Source organism: Musca autumnalis, unplaced genomic scaffold (assembly GCF_047663935.1).
Source record: "Musca autumnalis isolate F117 unplaced genomic scaffold, ASM4766393v1 scaffold_1, whole genome shotgun sequence".
NCBI lineage: Eukaryota > Metazoa > Arthropoda > Insecta > Diptera > Muscidae > Musca > Musca autumnalis.
Window position 1 is genome coordinate 36,563,175 of NW_027411644.1, and position 19,294 is coordinate 36,582,468.

The window sequence follows — 19,294 nt, forward strand, 5'->3', positions numbered from 1 at the left end:
GGTAGGTGTCGATCTGCATCTCTTGGGGCTTCTCCACGATTGACCGCAGGGTAAATATCTAGTCAATGATAGACACGTCAGGTCTTAAGCCGCATTGGTATGGTCAAATTGTTTCATTGACCATAGGCTTTAGTCGCTCGCATAATATCCCTGACACTATCTTGTAGACAATAGGGAGAAGACTTTTGTCTCTTAAGTAAGATCATACAGTCTTATCTCCTTTCCTGTGGACGGGACACATGATGCTCAGGTTCCAATCGTCGGGTACGCGTTCTTCCAGCAAGATGGTGCTAACTAGCTGATGAATACACCTTATCAGCATGTAGCCTCTGGTTTTGAACAGCTCGGCGATGGCTTGCCTCCTGCTGCCTTATTATTCTTTAACCGGTTTATTGCTGACTTTATCTCATCTTGGCTGGGCGTTATACATCTTATAGGATTGGATGTGTGGTATCCTCGTCGTCTTCGCTACTCGATTTTTTTCACACTTCCGCTTTTCCATTTCACTCTTTTCCAACGGAAAAGACATTTCACCTCTCTCCTTTTCTTCCTTTCTCCCTTTATCTCTCCCTTTTTCCTTCGCTACGCGTTGGTACTGATTGTAGAGTAGCCTTATGCCGTATGTTTCTCTTCGGTAGCAGCACGGCACTCCTGGTCATACCATTGATTCTTTGGTGGAGGTCTCTGGTATCCAAGTATGGATTTTGCGGCTGTGTACATGGAGTAGGCTATACTTTACCATTGTGCTGATATGTTATCGGGACGAGGAGTGTAATGATTAAGCAATTGGGCCAGTTAAGTGGAGTATGCTGTAGCTATCTGTTGTGATTGCAGCTTACCGATGCACATAAGTCGCAAATGTGAATTCTTTGGCCAATAGTCAATTTTATGACATTCGTTTTTGTTTTTTCTTCGTAATTTGGAAGTAAGCACCCCAAAACAACAAAAACAAAGACTGTTTATTCTAAATTTGCATTTACCGTTAGACGAGAAGTATTGACATTTGTTTACTGTGTTATTAAAAGAGTTGAGTGTATAGTATTTTGTGATAAATTCTGGGTTATAAAATTGCAATAAGAACAATTTACAAGGTAAAACACATATATGGAGAAGAAAGACGAAAGTAAGTAGGTTTATTTTCCAAAAAGAACAGAAAAAAATCGGTCTAAGAACAAAGGTATCAACATATTTCTGGAACCCTCTTAAATTACTACCGTTTTTTTTTGTGCCCTCCACCATAGTATGGAGGGTATATTAAGTTTGTTTTTCCGTTAGTAGCGCATTGAAATAATAACTTCCGATCCTATAAAGTATATATGGTAACATGGGACGCCTTCGCCACTGGGGAGGCTACGCCAGCACCGATTTTCTCGCAAAATACAAGTGTTAGAAAATATCCGTTAAAGGCGAAAGTGTGAGTTTAATGAAGATCTATCATCTCCTAAAAGTTGGCAGTTGTGTCATAGGTATTATAGCGGACGCACGTGGTTTTGTGCTTTCAGGGTATTGGGAAAAATAATTATGGTAGGTATTTTTTGTGATACTTTTTACCTTACATTTTGAGATAGTAAAAACACATTTTATACCGTTAGAAGACAACTACTGAGGAATATAAATCCCAGTAATTCGCATGAAAAAGCAATTGCAAATGTCAATATATTAATATTATGAAATTTGTAAGGGGTGGGCGCCTACGCCATGATAGGTGGTGGGTTAATGTTAGAATTTTGTCATGTTTAACTTAAATTCTTTCTACCAAAGATATACCACACTATAATGTGAAGTTAAAATCAAATATTATCCTAAACGTATCTTGTTTGAGTTATATTATGATTTTTGTACCTAAATTCAAGGTACCTACTTCAATTAACCGCTAGAATAGGTTACTTTTTGTGAATTTTAAAATAATTTTTGATTATTCAATAGAAAATATGTTCCGTTTTTTGCATAATGTTGATATTTAAGGAAGAAGTATGGTAAATTACATTTTTAAAGTCCGTTGACGGTCCGTTAACGGTGTCGGTAAGAGAACATTTTGAACAAAAACGTGGCGAAGGCGCTCTATGTTACCATATGTTCTTGGTAAGAATAAAATTCTGAGTTGATCTGGAATTTTGCATCCGGGCATCTTCTCGAAGGTTCGAAGATGAGCTATATCGATCCATGTTTAGTTATAGCCCCCATATAACGGTACCTCGCGATTTTCGGTATTTTGAGGGTTTTGGAAACAATTTTTAACATAACTAGCTGTAATTCCGCATTTAAGGTTCTTAAAGTTCACAACACTACTCCACTAAAAACTGTTAACATAGGTCAATTTTTTGGTATAGCCCCCATGTAACGGTACCTCCCGATTTTCGGTATTTTGAGGGTTTTAGCTACATTTGTTGACTGAAATACCCGCAACTTGACATGAACCTTAAATATCACATTACAGCTAGTTAGTTTAAAAATTGTACCAAAAATTCTCAAAATACCGAAAATCGAGAAGTACCGTTATATGGTGGCTATACCTAAACATGGACCTATGTTGAAAATTTTCTGTGGAGAAGTTTCGTGACTGTAGTGAACATCAAATTAACCGAAAGTCGGGAGGTACCGTTATATGGGGTATATTCCAAAACACAGGCCTATGTTAACAATTTTTGGTGGAGAAGTTTCGTGCCGGCAGGGAATCTGCACTTCACAGAACTTTTTCACCAAAAATTGTCAACATAGGTCAATGTTTAATTGTAGCAACCATATAACGGTACTTCCCGATTTTCGGTATTTTACGTACAGACCCCATATTACATTACGTTACGATTTCCGGTATTTTGAGGATTTTATCTAAATTTTTACTGTACTACCCGTAACTTGACATTTGAGATTCCCTGCAGTCACGACATTTGATATTCCTTGCAATCACGGAATTTCTCCAGCAAAAATTGTCGACGTTGGTCCATGTTTAGCACCCATATAACAGTTCCACCCTGTTTTAAGGAATTTCAGTATTTTAGCTGTATTTGTTGACCTAACTTCCTGTTATGTGACATTTGAGTTTCCCAGCTGACAGAAATACCCCTAATTTGACATTCACCATAGTCACAAAACTGTCCAATTTAAGCATATCTCCCGATTTGTCGTAGTTTGAGAATTTTAGCTTGATTTCTTTACCGAACTTGCTTCAATTTGACAGTTTAAGCATATATTGTGCACAACACTTCTCCACCAAAACTTGTCAATATAGGCCCATGTTTTGGTATAGGCCCCATTTAACTGTATCACCCGATTTTCTGTATTTTCAGCGTTTTGACAACATTTTTTGACGGAACTACCTGAAGTTTGAGGTTCTCTGTAGTCACGATACTTACCAACCTAAAAATGGTTGTAAACTTTCATTTTAGTTAAGAATGTTTTATGTTGGAGAGCATAAAAGTTTCGGCCCGGCTGAACATAACGATTTTTTAATTGCTAAATTTTAAAGCTGTCCAGGACCGAAATAATTTTTATAGCTAGTGGTCGATGTTAAAACAAAAATTGCTCTGATGTGTGTACTTTAAGAAAAAACAAATTTCGAGTTTCGCTGCGATAAATGTAGCATAATTTTTTCAGGTTACATTTAAAAGCTAAATATTTGATATTTAGCTTATACATAATTATGCCTAGAACACACAATTTTTAACTGACTTCCTGCAAATTTGTAATTTTTATTTTGAATGTCCGGAAAATTTCTCCACCAAAAATTATCGACATAGGTCCATGTTGGGATATAGCCCTCATATAAGGACACTCCCCAATTCAATATATTTTGCGAATTTTTAAGCTGATTTGGCTGTAATTTTACGTTTTGACTTCGTAGAAGGTGTAAACCCTTGGTACCAAAAATTATTAACATTGGTCGACATTTTTCTTTAGACCATACCATGGGATCACCCTGTTTAATGTATTTTAACGGTTTTGTGCAAATGTTGGGTAAAAATTATTCTGAATTAATATTTTGTGACGGTAATTATAAATAAAAACAAGGAAACCAAGGCTATAGTCGGACGGGAGATCATGTGATACCTACCGTACACCACTAAACCGAGGAATTAGCTTTCCACAAATAAAACTTTGTGGATACGGTGCCAGTATCACCCCAAGCTTAAATATTAATATAATAATTGTTTCAGAAACATTCCGGAAGGAACAAGGAAGCCTTCTCCCATATCAATGAGTGAGTGTGTGAGTGAATGATATGGGACCCACAGCTTATCTCCGTGTCCGAACGGCGTGTCCTAAGACACCATTTGTAGAGAAGTTTTACATGGCTGAAATACTAAGAAAATGTCGCCAACATTACTGACGGATATTTTGCCACCGTTGAAAATTTGATTTTGGGGAAACGTTTTGAAGAAAGGTGGCAAAGCGACCTATTCTGCAATGTATGTATAAAAATCCAATTGGACAATTAATACGCTATGGCTCCACGTAATTTGCCATAATGCAAAAACTGGGAATGGGAAAATGTGTTTCTCTACACAAAACCCATTATATGTTAGGCAGTAGGCTCGTTATCTAGCAGACACGTTATTGCAAATTGCATCAGGGGGAAAGTTCAGTAGTTCTTTTTCCATATTTAGGCTACTTTGCCGGTATATGCCCTCCAGGAAATAAAATAGAAAGACATAAAAATACCAACAATATTTCTTTTTTTATTTTTCATACAAAAATAATGGTCCATTTCACCCGCTAAATAATATCAGATCATCATCCAAAATTGTATGCACCTTCTTCTACCTAAACTCTTACCTCGTGCAAAATTTCGTGACTATTGAACTATAATTGCGACCTCTAGCGTGTTTATGATTACACAACAGACAAATAGCTGGATATATTAGGCTGTAACTCTGTTATCTAACCATGTACACAAACGCAATTGACATCAATAGAAATCATCAAGCGTTCCTCTTCCAAGTATAGCTCACTTGCCCGGAATGTCTCTTCCAGGAATAAAGATATAAGCCGTATATTAAAAATGTTCACAATTTTCACACAAAAGTTTTGGCCCATTGAATAATATCTGATCGCAATCTCACATTGCAGGCTTCTTCGTCGTCATATTCTCTTACCTTATTTAAAATTTCGCGTTGATCGGACTATTATTCCGACCTATAGAGCCGCTACAAAATTGGATAAATATTATAATTTTCCCCATTCCACCCGCTAAAATTTTTACGATCATCACCAATAAAATAGAGATTTATTCTGGAGGTCGGATTCAGACCTCCATACCAAATTTCGTGACGATCGGTCCATAATTGCAGCCTGGAGTTTGATTACAATTTATAATGGAGAGACGGACGGACGCACATCTCAAAATCACTTTATCTCGTCGAGATATGAAGATTGGTATACCACATTGGGGGTCTCCGACGAATATTTCGCGGTGTTACATGAATTTTTCCAGAACAAACTTATAATACCCTTTCCACATAGTGGTGTAGGGTATAATAAATATCAATACGAAAAGGTTTAGAAATAGTTCTGGCCAGAAAAAATGGATTTGACACCATAGTGCGATGTCCAACTTCTGTGTTTTGTCTGTTCGCACGCGTCTTTGCTGCAACAAAAGTGGTAGTCCGAGTCTATGTTGGTTCCTCGGAACGATCGTACATCCAACACGCTCGATGAATGTCTTCCATCTATCACAACGTGTTCAATTTGATTTCCTGTTCTTTGATCTGGAGACAGCTCGGTTTCCTTATGAATATCGAGATGCTTAAATCTGGTGCTGCTAACTACCATGTTTTTTTGCCGCTATCTATCAGCTTCTTACCGTTGTCAGATGTTTCAATGTGGAGACTGAATTTTCCGACTGTTGGGCCAAAGATATTTTCCTTTCCAGTTTTGTCATTAAAATCTCCTAGAATCATTTTAATTTCATGGACAGGACAACGTTCATATGTATCATCTAAGTGCTCGTAGAATATATCTTTGTTATGTTCGTCCTTCTCTTCAATGGCAGCATGAACACCAATAAAGCACCAAAAAGCAGGTGCAGATTCGCAGATCATGGTCCCTAAAACGTTTGCAGGGTTCGTAAACTTTGGAGGGATTTGTTTTTCTTTTCCTTTGTATGTTCATAGTAGGCATCACCATGATGGTAATACGGTGTGGTATTGATCCAAATTTTGTAATATTTTTCTTTTTTAAACTCTCAATTGTTTTTCTTCCATTGTGCGTATAAGCAATATCGTAGAAATTAATACAGATACGTATACGTTATGATGCCCACCGACGAAACTATCTTGTTGAACTCTTAAAACGTGTTAGGCCTATTTGTGTTAAAATGTGCTGCACCAGTGTGAGTCGCCAACTTAAGATAAATTTTAGTTATTTTTGGGAACTTACTGTATAAAATATTACATTTGAAGACCCTTTATAAAGGTTCATACATGTATCGTCATTACACTTTCTTGAGATTTAGCAACATACATGTATGTATGTCCAACAAAACTATTCCCTACTTCTCTTGCTCGGAACAACACCCTCACGAATTCACCCAACCAAAAACAGTTCACAGTGAAGTATTCGCATGTCTAACCTCAAAAAATAGACAGACGCAAATTTTTATCTTTGCATAAATATGCAATAAACTATTTGCAATTGTTTTATATGTGTGTGATTTGTTGTAGTTTTCCCCAGCTACGTTTCTATTGTACAAAAGTGTAAAATATTTTGGCACAAACGCATATGCTTCATCACTAATACTCACACGCAACACACAGTAAGAAAACAAAAAACGTTTTTCCCATTTGTTTATAACATTAAAACTAAAACACGACTTTGAATGGGACCCACATCTCATCCTCTATTCAAGAATTATAGGGAATGGGTGTGTGTCGGAATTTTGTTCGTTGTTTCGAAATATAACTGAATAAAGTTTGACACGAACAGCAGTAAATGTTTTTAAGCATTGGATGGATGAGTTGTCCCATAAGTGTAGGGAGGGGCAAGAGGGTAAATAGTTTTATGCCCAAACAGATAAACTGCATTGCCCTGCATATAAATTCAACACATTTACACGAACACAAATATAATTGTTTTATGTTTTTTTTTTGTTTTGCTGAAGTGAAAAGTTGAAAGGGAAGTGAATAAAATCAAAACAAACGACAAAGCACAGAAACACTAGAATAAAACTTCTTCTTAATTTTCACCTACATAGAGATTAATTTTTTTAACAACTATGCGGACAAAAATATAAGAAATATTATTTAAATCTGGAGGTTTATTGGTCTAAGGATCGCCTCTGAGGGTCCTTGAAAAATATTCTTTAAAAAATCCACGTTTATTGGTCTGAGGGTCCTTGAAAAATATTCTTTAAAAAATCCACGTTTATTGGTCTGAGGGTCCTTGAAAAATATTCTTTAAAAAATCAACGTTTATTGGTCTGAGGGTCCTTGAAAAATATTCTTTAAAAAATCCACGTTTATTGGTCTGAGGGTCCTTGAAAAATATTCTTTAAAAAATCCACGTTTATTGGTCTGAGGGTCCTTGAAAAATATTCTTTAAAAAATCCACGTTTATTGGTCTGAGGGTCCTTGAAAAATATTCTTTAAAAAATCCACGTTTATTGGTCTGAGGGTCCTTGAAAAATATTCTTTAAAAAATCCACGTTTATTGGTCTGAGGGTCCTTGAAAAATATTCTTTAAAAAATCCACGTTTATTGGTCTGAGGGTCCTTGAAAAATATTCTTTAAAAAATCCACGTTTATTGGTCTGAGGGTCCTTGAAAAATATTCTTTAAAAAATCCACGTTTATTAGTCTGAGGGTCCTTGAAAAATATTCTTTAAAAAATCCACGTTTATTGGTCTGAGGGTCCTTGAAAAATATTCTTTAAAAAATCCACGTTTATTGGTCTGAGGGTCCTTGAAAAATATTCTTTAAAAAATCCACGTTTATTGGTCTGAGGGTCCTTGAAAAATATTCTTTAAAAAATCCACGTTTATTGGTCTGAGGGTCCTTGAAAAATATTCTTTAAAAAATCCACGTTTATTGGTCTGAGGGTCCTTGAAAAATATTCTTTAAAAAATCCACGTTTATTGGTCTGAGGGTCCTTGAAAAATATTCTTTAAAAAATCCACGTTTATTGGTCTGAGGGTCCTTGAAAAATATTCTTTAAAAAATCCACGTTTATTGGTCTGAGGGTCCTTGAAAAATATTCTTTAAAAAATCCACGTTTATTGGTCTGAGGGTCCTTGAAAAATATTCTTTAAAAAATCCACGTTTATTGGTCTGAGGGTCCTTGAAAAATATTCTTTAAAAAATCCACGTTTATTGGTCTGAGGGTCCTTGAAAAATATTCTTTAAAAAATCCACGTTTATTGGTCTGAGGGTCCTTGAAAAATATTCTTTAAAAAATCCACGTTTATTGGTCTGAGGGTCCTTGAAAAATATTCTTTAAAAAATCCACGTTTATTGATCTGAGGGTCCTTGAAAAATATTCTTTAAAAAATCCACGTTTATTGGTCTGAGGGTCCTTGAAAAATATTCTTTAAAAAATCCACGTTTATTGGTCTGAGGGTCCTTGAAAAATATTATTTAAAAAATCCACGTTTATTGGTCTGAGGGTCCTTGAAAAATATTCTTTAAAAAATCCACGTTTATTGGTCTGAGGGTCCTTGAAAAATATTCTTTAAAAAAAATCCACGTTTATTGGTCTGAGGGTCCTTGAAAAATATTCTTTAAAAAATCCACGTTTATTGGTTTGATTCTTTAAAAAATCCACGTTTATTGGTTTGATTCTTTAAAAAATCCACGTTTATTGGTTTGATTCTTTAAAAAATCCACGTTTATTGGTTTGATTCTTTAAAAAATCCACGTTTATTGGTTTGATTCTTTAAAAAATCCACGTTTATTGGTTTGATTCTTTAAAAAATCCACGTTTATTGGTTTGATTCTTTAAAAAATCCACGTTTATTGGTTTGATTCTTTAAAAAATCCACGTTTATTGGTTTGATTCTTTAAAAAATCCACGTTTATTGGTTTGATTCTTTAAAAAATCCACGTTTATTGGTTTGATTCTTTAAAAAATCCACGTTTATTGGTTTGATTCTTTAAAAAATCCACGTTTATTGGTTTGATTCTTTAAAAAATCCACGTTTATTGGTTTGATTCTTTAAAAAATCCACGTTTATTGGTTTGATTCTTTAAAAAATCCACGTTTATTGGTTTGATTCTTTAAAAAATCCAAGTTTATTGGTTTGATTCTTTAAAAAATCCACGTTTATTGGTTTGATTCTTTAAAAAATCCACGTTTATTGGTTTGATTCTTTAAAAAATCCACGTTTATTGGTTTGATTCTTTAAAATATCCAAGTTTATTGCTGTAATGGTCCTTGAAAAATATTCTTTAAAAAATCCAAGTTTATTGCTGTAAGGGTCCTTGAAAAACATTCTTTAAAAAATCTACGTTTATTGCTGTAACGGTCCTTGAAAAACATTCTTTAAAAAAATCTACGTTTATTGCTGTAATGGTCCTTGAAAAATAATCTTTAAAAAATCCACGTTAATTGCTGTAATGGTCTTTGAAAAATAATCTTTTAAAAATTTACGTTTATTGCTGTAATGGTCCTAGAAAATATTCTTTAAAAAATCTACGTTTATTGCTGTAATGGTCCTTGAAAAACATTCTTTAAAAAAATCTACGTTTATTGCTGTAATGGTCCTTGAAAAACATTCTTTAAAAAAATCCCCGTTTATTGCTGTAATGGTCCTTGAAAAACATTCTTTAAAAAAATCTACGTTTATTGCTGTAATGGTCCTTAAAAAACATTCTTTAAAAAAATCTACGTTTATTGCTGTAATGGTCCTTGAAAAATAATCTTTAAAAAATCCACGTTTATTGCTGTAATGGTCTTTTAAAAATAATCTTTTAAAAATCTACGTTTATTGCTGTAATGGTCCTTGAAAATATTCTTTAAAAAATCTACGTTTATTGCTGTAATGGTCCTTGAAAAACATTCTTTAAAAAAATCTACGTTTATTGCTGTAATGGTCCTTGAAAAAGTTTATTGCTGCAATGGTCCATGAAAACATTCTTTTAAAAATCCACGTTTATTGCTGTAATGGTCCTTGAAAAAATTCTTTAAAAAATCCACGTTTATTGGTCTGAAGGTCGTTGGAAAAATTTCCTTTAAAAATCCACGTTTATTGGTCTGAAGGTCGTTGAAGAAATTTTCTTTAAAAATTCTCGTTTATTGGTCAGTGGGTACTTGAAAAATTGTTCTTTAGAAAATCCACGTTTATTGATCAGTGGGTCTTTGAAAAATTGTTCTTAAAAAGGTCCACGTTTATTGGTGTGAGGGTCCTTGTGAAATTATTCCGTAAAAATCCACGTTTATTGGTCTGAAATTACTCTGTAAAAAATACACTTCTTCTTTAAAAAATTGTTCTTTAAAAATCCACTTTTATTTGTCAGAGGGTCCTTGAAAATTGTTCTTTAAAAATATCCACGTTTGTTGCTCTGAGGGTCCTTGAAATTCGTTTTTTTTTAAATCCAGGTTTATTGGTCAGAGGGTCCTTGAAAATTGTTCTTTAAAAAACTGGTCCTAAAAATTGTTCTTTAAAAAAATTCACGTTTGTTGGTCTGAGGTACCTTGAAAAATTGTTCTTTAAAAAATCCACTTTTATTGGTATAAAAATATTCTATTAAAATCCACTTCTGAAATTATTTTTCAAAAATTTTTTTAAAGTTTATGTATGTATGTATATTGGTCTGAGTGGTTTTGAAAAAATTTTCTTTAAAAACTCCAAGTTTATTGATCAAAGGTTTCTTGAAAAATTATTCTTTAAAAAATCCAAGTTTATTGATCTAAGGGCCCTTGAAAAATTATTCTTAAAAAGATCAAGGTTTACTGGTCCGAGGGTTCTAGTTTATTGGTCTAAAGGTCCTTGAAAATTTTTTCTTTAAAAATCCACGTTTATTAGTCAGTGGGTATTTGAAAAACTGTTCTTTAGAAATTCCACGTTTGTTGATCAGTGGATCATTGAAAAAATATTCTTTAAAAAATCCCAGTTCTTTTGTTCGAACAGTACCACAGTTCAAAGTTTTGCATTAAATCTTCAACAAAACAAAATATTTCTGTTTTTAAGTGATAGTTTCTATGGAATGTTGGATACAAAACTCATTCCTATAATTCCTAAAAAGGATCAATAATATTTTCGGTTCACTTTTCACATTTCAAAGTCAATTTTAAATAAACCATGTTCTAATACCTACGAAATTATGTGTCTGTATGTTTTTGTCTAATTAACACATTTCCTATCATACTTTGTTAGTTAGGTGTCAGTGTCCATTCATCAGAAGAGTTATCAAACACACATGGACACGCACATAATATGAGAGCATCATATTTGGTGCCAAAGTTATGTGCCAAAAATTCTGTTTGTCGTTGTTGTTATTGTTGTTGAAATTGGTAGTAATCTGTGTGTCATTGTTTTTACTAATTTTCCGTTAGCATTTTTAAACCTCAACACTGAAATGCTATGCCAAAGGAAGACATGGTGAAACAATAAGAATTCCTTTTGTTAAAATTCAAATTCAACAGCAGCGACATGAACAATGATGAGGAGAATGATATTTAATATGATAAATGCATCTATGTGTCGTTTCGTTTTATAATTTTATATAGGTGTGTGTGAGAGAGTGTACATATGAATAGTTTGTCACAAGGATTTTCAAGCCAGTTTGCATTTGTATTGTTTACAAAATAAAATGGTATAAGTTGCAATTTAATATAATACTGATAAACGTGGATTTTTTAAAGACTATTTTCTTCAGGGTCCTCAAAGCAATGAATGTGGATAGTTTAAAGAATATTTTTCAAGGACCATCTCACCAATAAAAGGATTTTTAAAGAATTTCTTTTCCTAGACCTTCATACCAAAAAACGTGGATATTTTGAAGAATATCTTTTCAAGGACCCTCAAACCAATAAACGTGGATATTTTAAAGAAAATTTTTCGAGGGTCCTAAGACCAATAACGGTGGATATTTTAAAGAATATTTTTCAAGGACCCTCTGAAAGTGGATATTTTAAAGAATATTTTTCAAGGACCCTCGACCAATATGCGTGAATATTTTAAAGAATATTTTTCATAGACCCTCAGACCAAAAAAGTGTATATATAAAGAATAATTTTCAAGGACCCTCAAACAAACAAATTTATATTTTAAAGAATATTTTTTTAAGAACCATCACAGAAATATAAAAGAATAAGAATATCTTTTCAAGGATCCTCAAACCAATAAAAGTGGATATTTTAAAGAATATTTTTTCAACGACCATCACAGCCACAAATAAGAATATTTTGAAGGACCCTCATACCAATAAACGTGGCTTTTTAAAGCAATATTTTTCAAGGAACTTCAGACTAAAATAATGAATTTTTTAAAAACTATTTATTCAAAGACCCTCAGACCAATGAACGCGGCTTTTAAGGAATATCTTTTCTGGGACCCTCAGACCAATAATTGTGGGTTTTTAAAAAATATTTTTTCAAGGACCTTTAGACCAATAAACGTGGGTTTTAAAGAATATTTTTTCATGGACCTTTAGACCAAAAGACGTGTGTTTTTAAAGATTATTTTTTCAAGGACCATCACAGAAATAAATAGGAATTAGAATATTTTTTAAAGGACGCTCAGACCAATAAACGTGGATATTTTAAACTATATTTTTTCAAGAACCATCACAGCCACAAATAATAATATTTTTTAAGGACCCTAATACCAGTAAACGTGGCGTTTTAAAACAATATTTTTTCAAAGACCTTCAGACCAATAATAGTGGACTGTTTAAAGAACATTTATTCAAAGACCCTCAGGCCAATAAACGTGGAATTTTAAAGAATATTTTTTCAAGGACCTTTAGACCACTTATAGTGTAAAGAATATTTATTCAAAGACCCTCAGGCCAATAAACGTGGATTTTTTTCAAGAATATTTTTTAAAGGACCCTCACATGAATAAACGTGGATATTTTAAAGAATATTTTTTCGAGGACCCTTACACGAATAAACGTGGATTTTTTTAAAGAACATTTTTTAAAGGACACTCACACGAGTGAACGTGGATTTTTTAAAGAACATTTTTTAAGGACACTCGCACGAGTAAACGTGGATTTTTTAAAGAACATTAAGACACTCAGACCAATAAACGTGGGTTTTTAAAGAGTATTAGGACACTCAGACCAATAAACGTGGGTTTTTAAAGATTTTTTTCAATGACCGTCAAACCTTTAAACTTGGTTTTTAGAGAATTGTTTTCAATGTCCCTCAGACCAATAAACCTGGATTTTTTAAAGAATATTTTTCAATGACCCTCAGACAATCAGACCAATAAACGTGGGTTTTTAAAGAGTATTAGGACACTCAGACCAATAAACGTGGGTTTTTAAAGATTTTTTTCAATGACCGTCAAACCTTTAAACTTGGTTTTTAGAGAATTGTTTTCAATGTCCCTCAGACCAATAAACCTGGATTTTTTAAAGAATATTTTTCAATGACCCTCAGACAATCGTGTGTTTAAAAAAAGTTTCAAGGAGCCTCAGACCAATAAACGTGGGTTTTTAAGTAATTTTTGTTAAGGACCCTCATGCCAATATTCTTGAATTTTTAAAAATTATTTTTCAAGGACACTCAGATAAATAAACTTGGATTTTTCAAAGAATATTTTTTCAAGGACCCTCACACGAATATACCTATATTTTGAAAGGAATATTTTTTCAAGGACCCTCACACCAATAAACGTGGGTTTTTAAAGTATATTTTTTCTAGGACTCTCAGACCAATAAACGTGGATTGTTTAAAAAATATTTTTTCAAGGACCCTCAGACCAATAAACCTGGATTTTTCAAAGTATATTTTTTCAAGGACCCTCACACAAATAAACGTGGATTTTTTAAAGAATATTTTTTCAAGGACCCTCACACGAATAAACGTGGATTGTTTAAAAAATATTTTTTCAATGACCCTCAGACAATCGGACCAATAAACGTGGGTTTTTAAAGAGTATTAGGACACTCAGACCAATAAACGTGGGTTTTTAAAGATTTTTTTCAATGACCGTCAAACCTTTAAACTTGGTTTTTAGAGAATTGTTTTCAATGTCCCTCAGACCAATAAACCTGGATTTTTCAAAGTATATTTTTTCAAGGACCTTCAGACCAATAAACGTGGATTTTAAAGAATAATTTTTCAAGGACCCTCACACGAAAAACTTGGATTTTTAAAGAATATTTGTTCAAGGACCCTCACACGAATAAACGTGGATTTTTTAAAGAATATTTTTTCATGGACCCTCACACGAATAAACGTGGATTTTTTAAAGAATATTTTTTCAAGGACCCTCACACGAATAAAGGTGGATTTTTTAAAGAATATTTTTTCAAGGACCCTCACACGAATTAACGTGGATTTTTTAAAGAATATTTTTTCAAGGACACTCACACGAGTGAACGTGGATTTTTTAAAGAACATTTTTTAAGGACACTCGCACGAGTAAACGTGGATTTTTTAAAGAACATTATGACACTCAGACCAATAAACGTGGGTTTTTAAAGATTTTTTTCAATGACCGTCAAACCTTTAAAATTGGTTTTTAGAGAATTGTTTTCAATGTCCCTCAGACCAATAAACCTGGATTTTTTAAAGAATATTTTTCAATGACCCTCAGACAATCAGACCAATAAACGTGGGTTTTTAAAGAGTATTAGGACACTCAGACCAATAAACGTGGGTTTTTAAAGATTTTTTTTTCAATGACCGTCAAACCTTTAAACTTGGTTTTTAGAGAATTGTTTTCAATGTCCCTCAGACCAATAAACCTGGATTTTTTAAAGAATATTTTTTCAAGGACCCTCACACGAATAAACGTGGATTTTTTAAAGAATATTTTTTCAAGGACCCTCACACGAATAAACGTGGATTTTTTAAAGAATATTTTTTCGAGGACCCTCACACGAATAAACGTGGATTTTTTAAAGAATATTTTTTCAAGGACCCTCACACGAATAAACGTGGATTTTTTAAAGAATATTTTTTCAAGGACCCTCACACGAATAACGTGGATTTTTTAAAGAATATTTTTTCAAGGACCTTCACACGAATAACGTGGATTTTTTAAAGAATATTTTTTCAAGGACCTTCACACGAATAAACGTGGATTTTTTAAAGAATATTTTTCAAGGACCCTCACACGAATAAACGTGGATTTTTTAAAGAATATTTTTTCAAGGACCCTCACACGAATAAACGTGGATTTTTTAAAGAATATTTTTTCAAGGACGTGAATAAAGAATAAAGAATATTTTTTTAAGGCCAATACACGTGGGTTTTTGAAGAATATTTTTCAAGGACCATTAGACCAACAAAAGTGGATATTTTAAAGAATTTTTTTTCCAGGACCACCAATGAAACTAATGAAAAAACTTTTTCAGTGACCCTCAGACCAACAAATGTGGCTTTTTAAAGAATATTTTTGCAAGGACACTCAAATTTTTTTTCTAGGACTCTTAGACCAATAAACGTGGATTTTTTCAAAAATATTTGTTCAAGGACCCTCAGACCACTAAATCCGGATTTTTCAAAGAATATTTTTTTAAGGACCCTCTCACAAATAAACGTGGATTTTGTAAAGAATATTTTTCCAAGGACCTTCAGACCAATAAACGTGGGTTTTTAAAGAATATTGTTCAAGGACTCCCAGACCAATAAACGTGGGTTTTTAAAGAATATTTTTTCTAGGAGTCTCAGACCAATAAACGTGGATTTTTTAAAAAAAATATTTGTTCAAGGACCCTCAGACCAATAAACCTGGAGTTTTTAAGTACTCTCAGACCAATAAACCTGGAGTTTTCAAGGACTCTCTGGCCAATAAACCTGGAGTTTTCAAGGACTCTCAGACCAATAAACCTGGAGTTTTCATGGACTCTCAGAAAAATAAACCTGGAGTTTTCAAGGATTCTCAGATCAATAAACCTGGAGTTTTCAAGGACTCTCAGACCAATAAACCTTGAGTTTTCAAGGACTCTCAGATCAATAAACCTGGATTTTTCAAAGGATTTCTTTTCAATGACTATGTGTTTAAAAAAAGTTTGATGGAGCCTCCGGTCAATAAACGTGGGATTTTAAAGAATATTTTCTAAATAACCTTCAGACCAATAAACGTTTGGTTTTAAAAAATAATTTCTTAATGACCCTCAGACCAATAAACGTGGGTTTTAAAGACAGAGGTCTTATTGTAGATGACCTTCATATTTTTACTATTATGGACTTGTTCCAATAAAAATGTAAAGCATATCAAATGTATTTCACAAACCACACCCAGGGATAACCACACAACTCATGCCATTATTATTATTTTTCCATCGAATGATGTTTTTGCGGAGCGGTTATTGTATGGTATTGCATCTCTAATTTTGCAAATGACAACTATGTAGAGCAATACAATCGATTCATATGTATATAAACAATGGCTTTATGAATGTGTGGATGTGTGCGCATGTTTGTGTGTGTCATATCATATAAATTATGTCTATATTAAATACAAATGCATACATAGTCCCTCCACTGATAGACACTCTTACATATATGCCTTAGGCTCCCGCAACCCTCCCTTATAACACGTTTGTCACTTTAAAGGCGAGTAAGACTTGAAACATTGCCGACAAAGAACCGTCTCTTATGTTCCCCCACCTCAGTTAGGTCACTTCCAGGCATGTGAATGACATGCCGACATACCGCATAGCTACATACATATATAAACAGACATATGCATAAATATATGTTCAAATATACGCTGAAATATGAAAATTTGTTTGAGCTCATGTTGACAAAAGACACACAGACGCAGTCGCACTCACACACTGCCAAAATAAATCCAAAATATATGATCGCCAATGAGTAAAAGCCGTAAAGCCAGGACAAAATTGAGTGGCTGCTAAATGTGGTTTTTATTTTGCTAATGTAAAGCACACAAGCCCATGCCAATATAATGTGCAGACACACACGCACATACTGAGAAACATTTAAAGAAGAGCAGATTGTTGTATGTCAGTCTTCCTGCCAGCCCGGCTGACTACCTACAACAACAAAATAACCGTCTTAATTAGTTCTCTTTGGACAATGACACGCACACCCAGAAAGGAAGTTAATTTTGGGTGCGTATATGGAAAAGTTTTGTTGTAAAAACCTTTTGGACTTACGTACGGAAATCTCTGCTATAAACAGGACTATCAAAACAGCTGAGATTCGGCTATGTTGAAGGCATGATTGGCTGTTTGTTATTCCTGTTCTGGTGGTTGTTCAATTTCCAACTTCTTTGCAGCTGTTTGTCGTAATCATCTTCACATTATATTGGCCGGTTTTGTAAAATAAATACAGACCAAATAAAGCCAATGCTTAACATAACAAACACATAGCAACGAAGGGCTAACTTTCCGTCCATCCGACCGGTGCACAGTGCGAAATATGAGCGCTTTAGCGGAACTTTACTAACATCTTTTAAAGGTAAGGGCGGAGATTCCTTAACATTTTGCAAAAGTGTTTCTTATATTAGTGGATAGTGTGGGGCTCAAATTGGGTCACGTAGACCCGCAGTTTCCTGTAGCGCTCATGTGACGACAGCTACGGTTTTTACGTTTTAAATTCATTTTTCAATCGATTTTGCTGCAAATTAGTATATTGAATTTTCAGCGGATAGAAAACTTATGTACAAAATATTTTCAATATAGGTTCGCGTTTTGGTATAGCTCTATTGAACGGTACCGGCCGATAGAATATATTTTAAATGTTACAGACACATTTTCTAGCTTATTTGGTTGTATTTTGGCATTTTATGTTCTACGCAGATAGAAAACCTCTGTCCGAAATATTAGCAACGTAGGTTCGAGTTTTGGTATAGCCCCCATATGACGGGTTCCCTCATATTAGGTATTTTAAAGGTTAAATACAAAAATTGCAACCGATTTTAATGCAAATGTAAATTTTTAAATGCTAATTTCTAAAAAAAAAATTGAAAACATCAAAAAAGCACTTCTTTTCGATTAAAATTGTATGAAAACAATTGGAGTTTTTTTTTGCATTTTTTTAAAGAGTACAATATCATAATTGTTTCGTAAAATGTTAAGAAAAGTAAATCATGGCATCGAAAATCCATTTCTTAGGAACAACATTTTGAAACAAAAGTGCAGCTTTTAAGTGCATTTTTAAGTCGTTTCGCTGACTAAATCGCCAAACTAAGTGGGGCCATTACCAGAGGAGTACTTAGCTAATAAATTCAATAAAAATTTAATAAATTTTAAGTACTATCAAAAAAAATTTTTTTCCAAAAAAAAAAAAAAAAAATTTTTTAAGTGTTAATATTTCATAGGAATTTTTTAAGAAATAAGAAGTGTAGGTATTTTAAGACTTGATTTTTAAAAATATTTTTTTCAGGCTTGTATTTATAATTTTTTTTTTCTTCAAGCGTGGATTAAAAGGAATATTTTTTTCATTTGTATATATTTTAAAAATAGTTTTTAAGCCTATTTTTTTAATGCTTGGATTAAAGAAAATATTTGTTCCAAGCGTGGATTTTTAAAAAAATATTTTTCCAAGCCTTGATTTTTTACAAACATTTCTTTCGAGCGTGGGCTTTATAAAAAATAATTTTTTAAGCGTGGACTTTATAAAAAAAATTTTCAAGCGTGGACTTTATAAAAATTTTTTTAAGCGTGGATTTAAAAAAAATATTTTTCCAAGCCTTGATTTTTTACAAATATTTCTTTCGAGCGTGGACTTTATAAAAAATAATTTTTTAAGCGTGGACTTTATAAAAAAAATTTTTCAAGCGTGGACTTTATAAATTTTTTTAAGTGTGGATTTAAAAAAAAAAATTCAAGCGTGGACTTTATAAAATTTTTTTAAGCGTGGATTTAAAAAAAAAATTTCAAGCGTGGACTTTATAAAAAATAATTTTTTAAGCGTAGACTTTATAAAAAAATTTCAAGCGTGGACTTTATAAAATTTTTTTAAGCGTGGATTTAAAAAAAAAATTTTCAAGCGTGGACTTTATAACATTTTTTTAAGCGTGGATTAAAAAAAAAAATTCAAGCGTGGACTTTATAAAAAGAGTTCTAAAAGATTGGATTTAAAAAAAATTCTAGAGTGGGGTTCTAAAGACAGTTTTCAAGCGTGAAATTTTTATAAATATTTTTTAACGTGATTTTTTATAAAAAGTTTTTTTAAGCGTGGATTTTCTTTTAAATATTACTTTATTCAAGATTGGT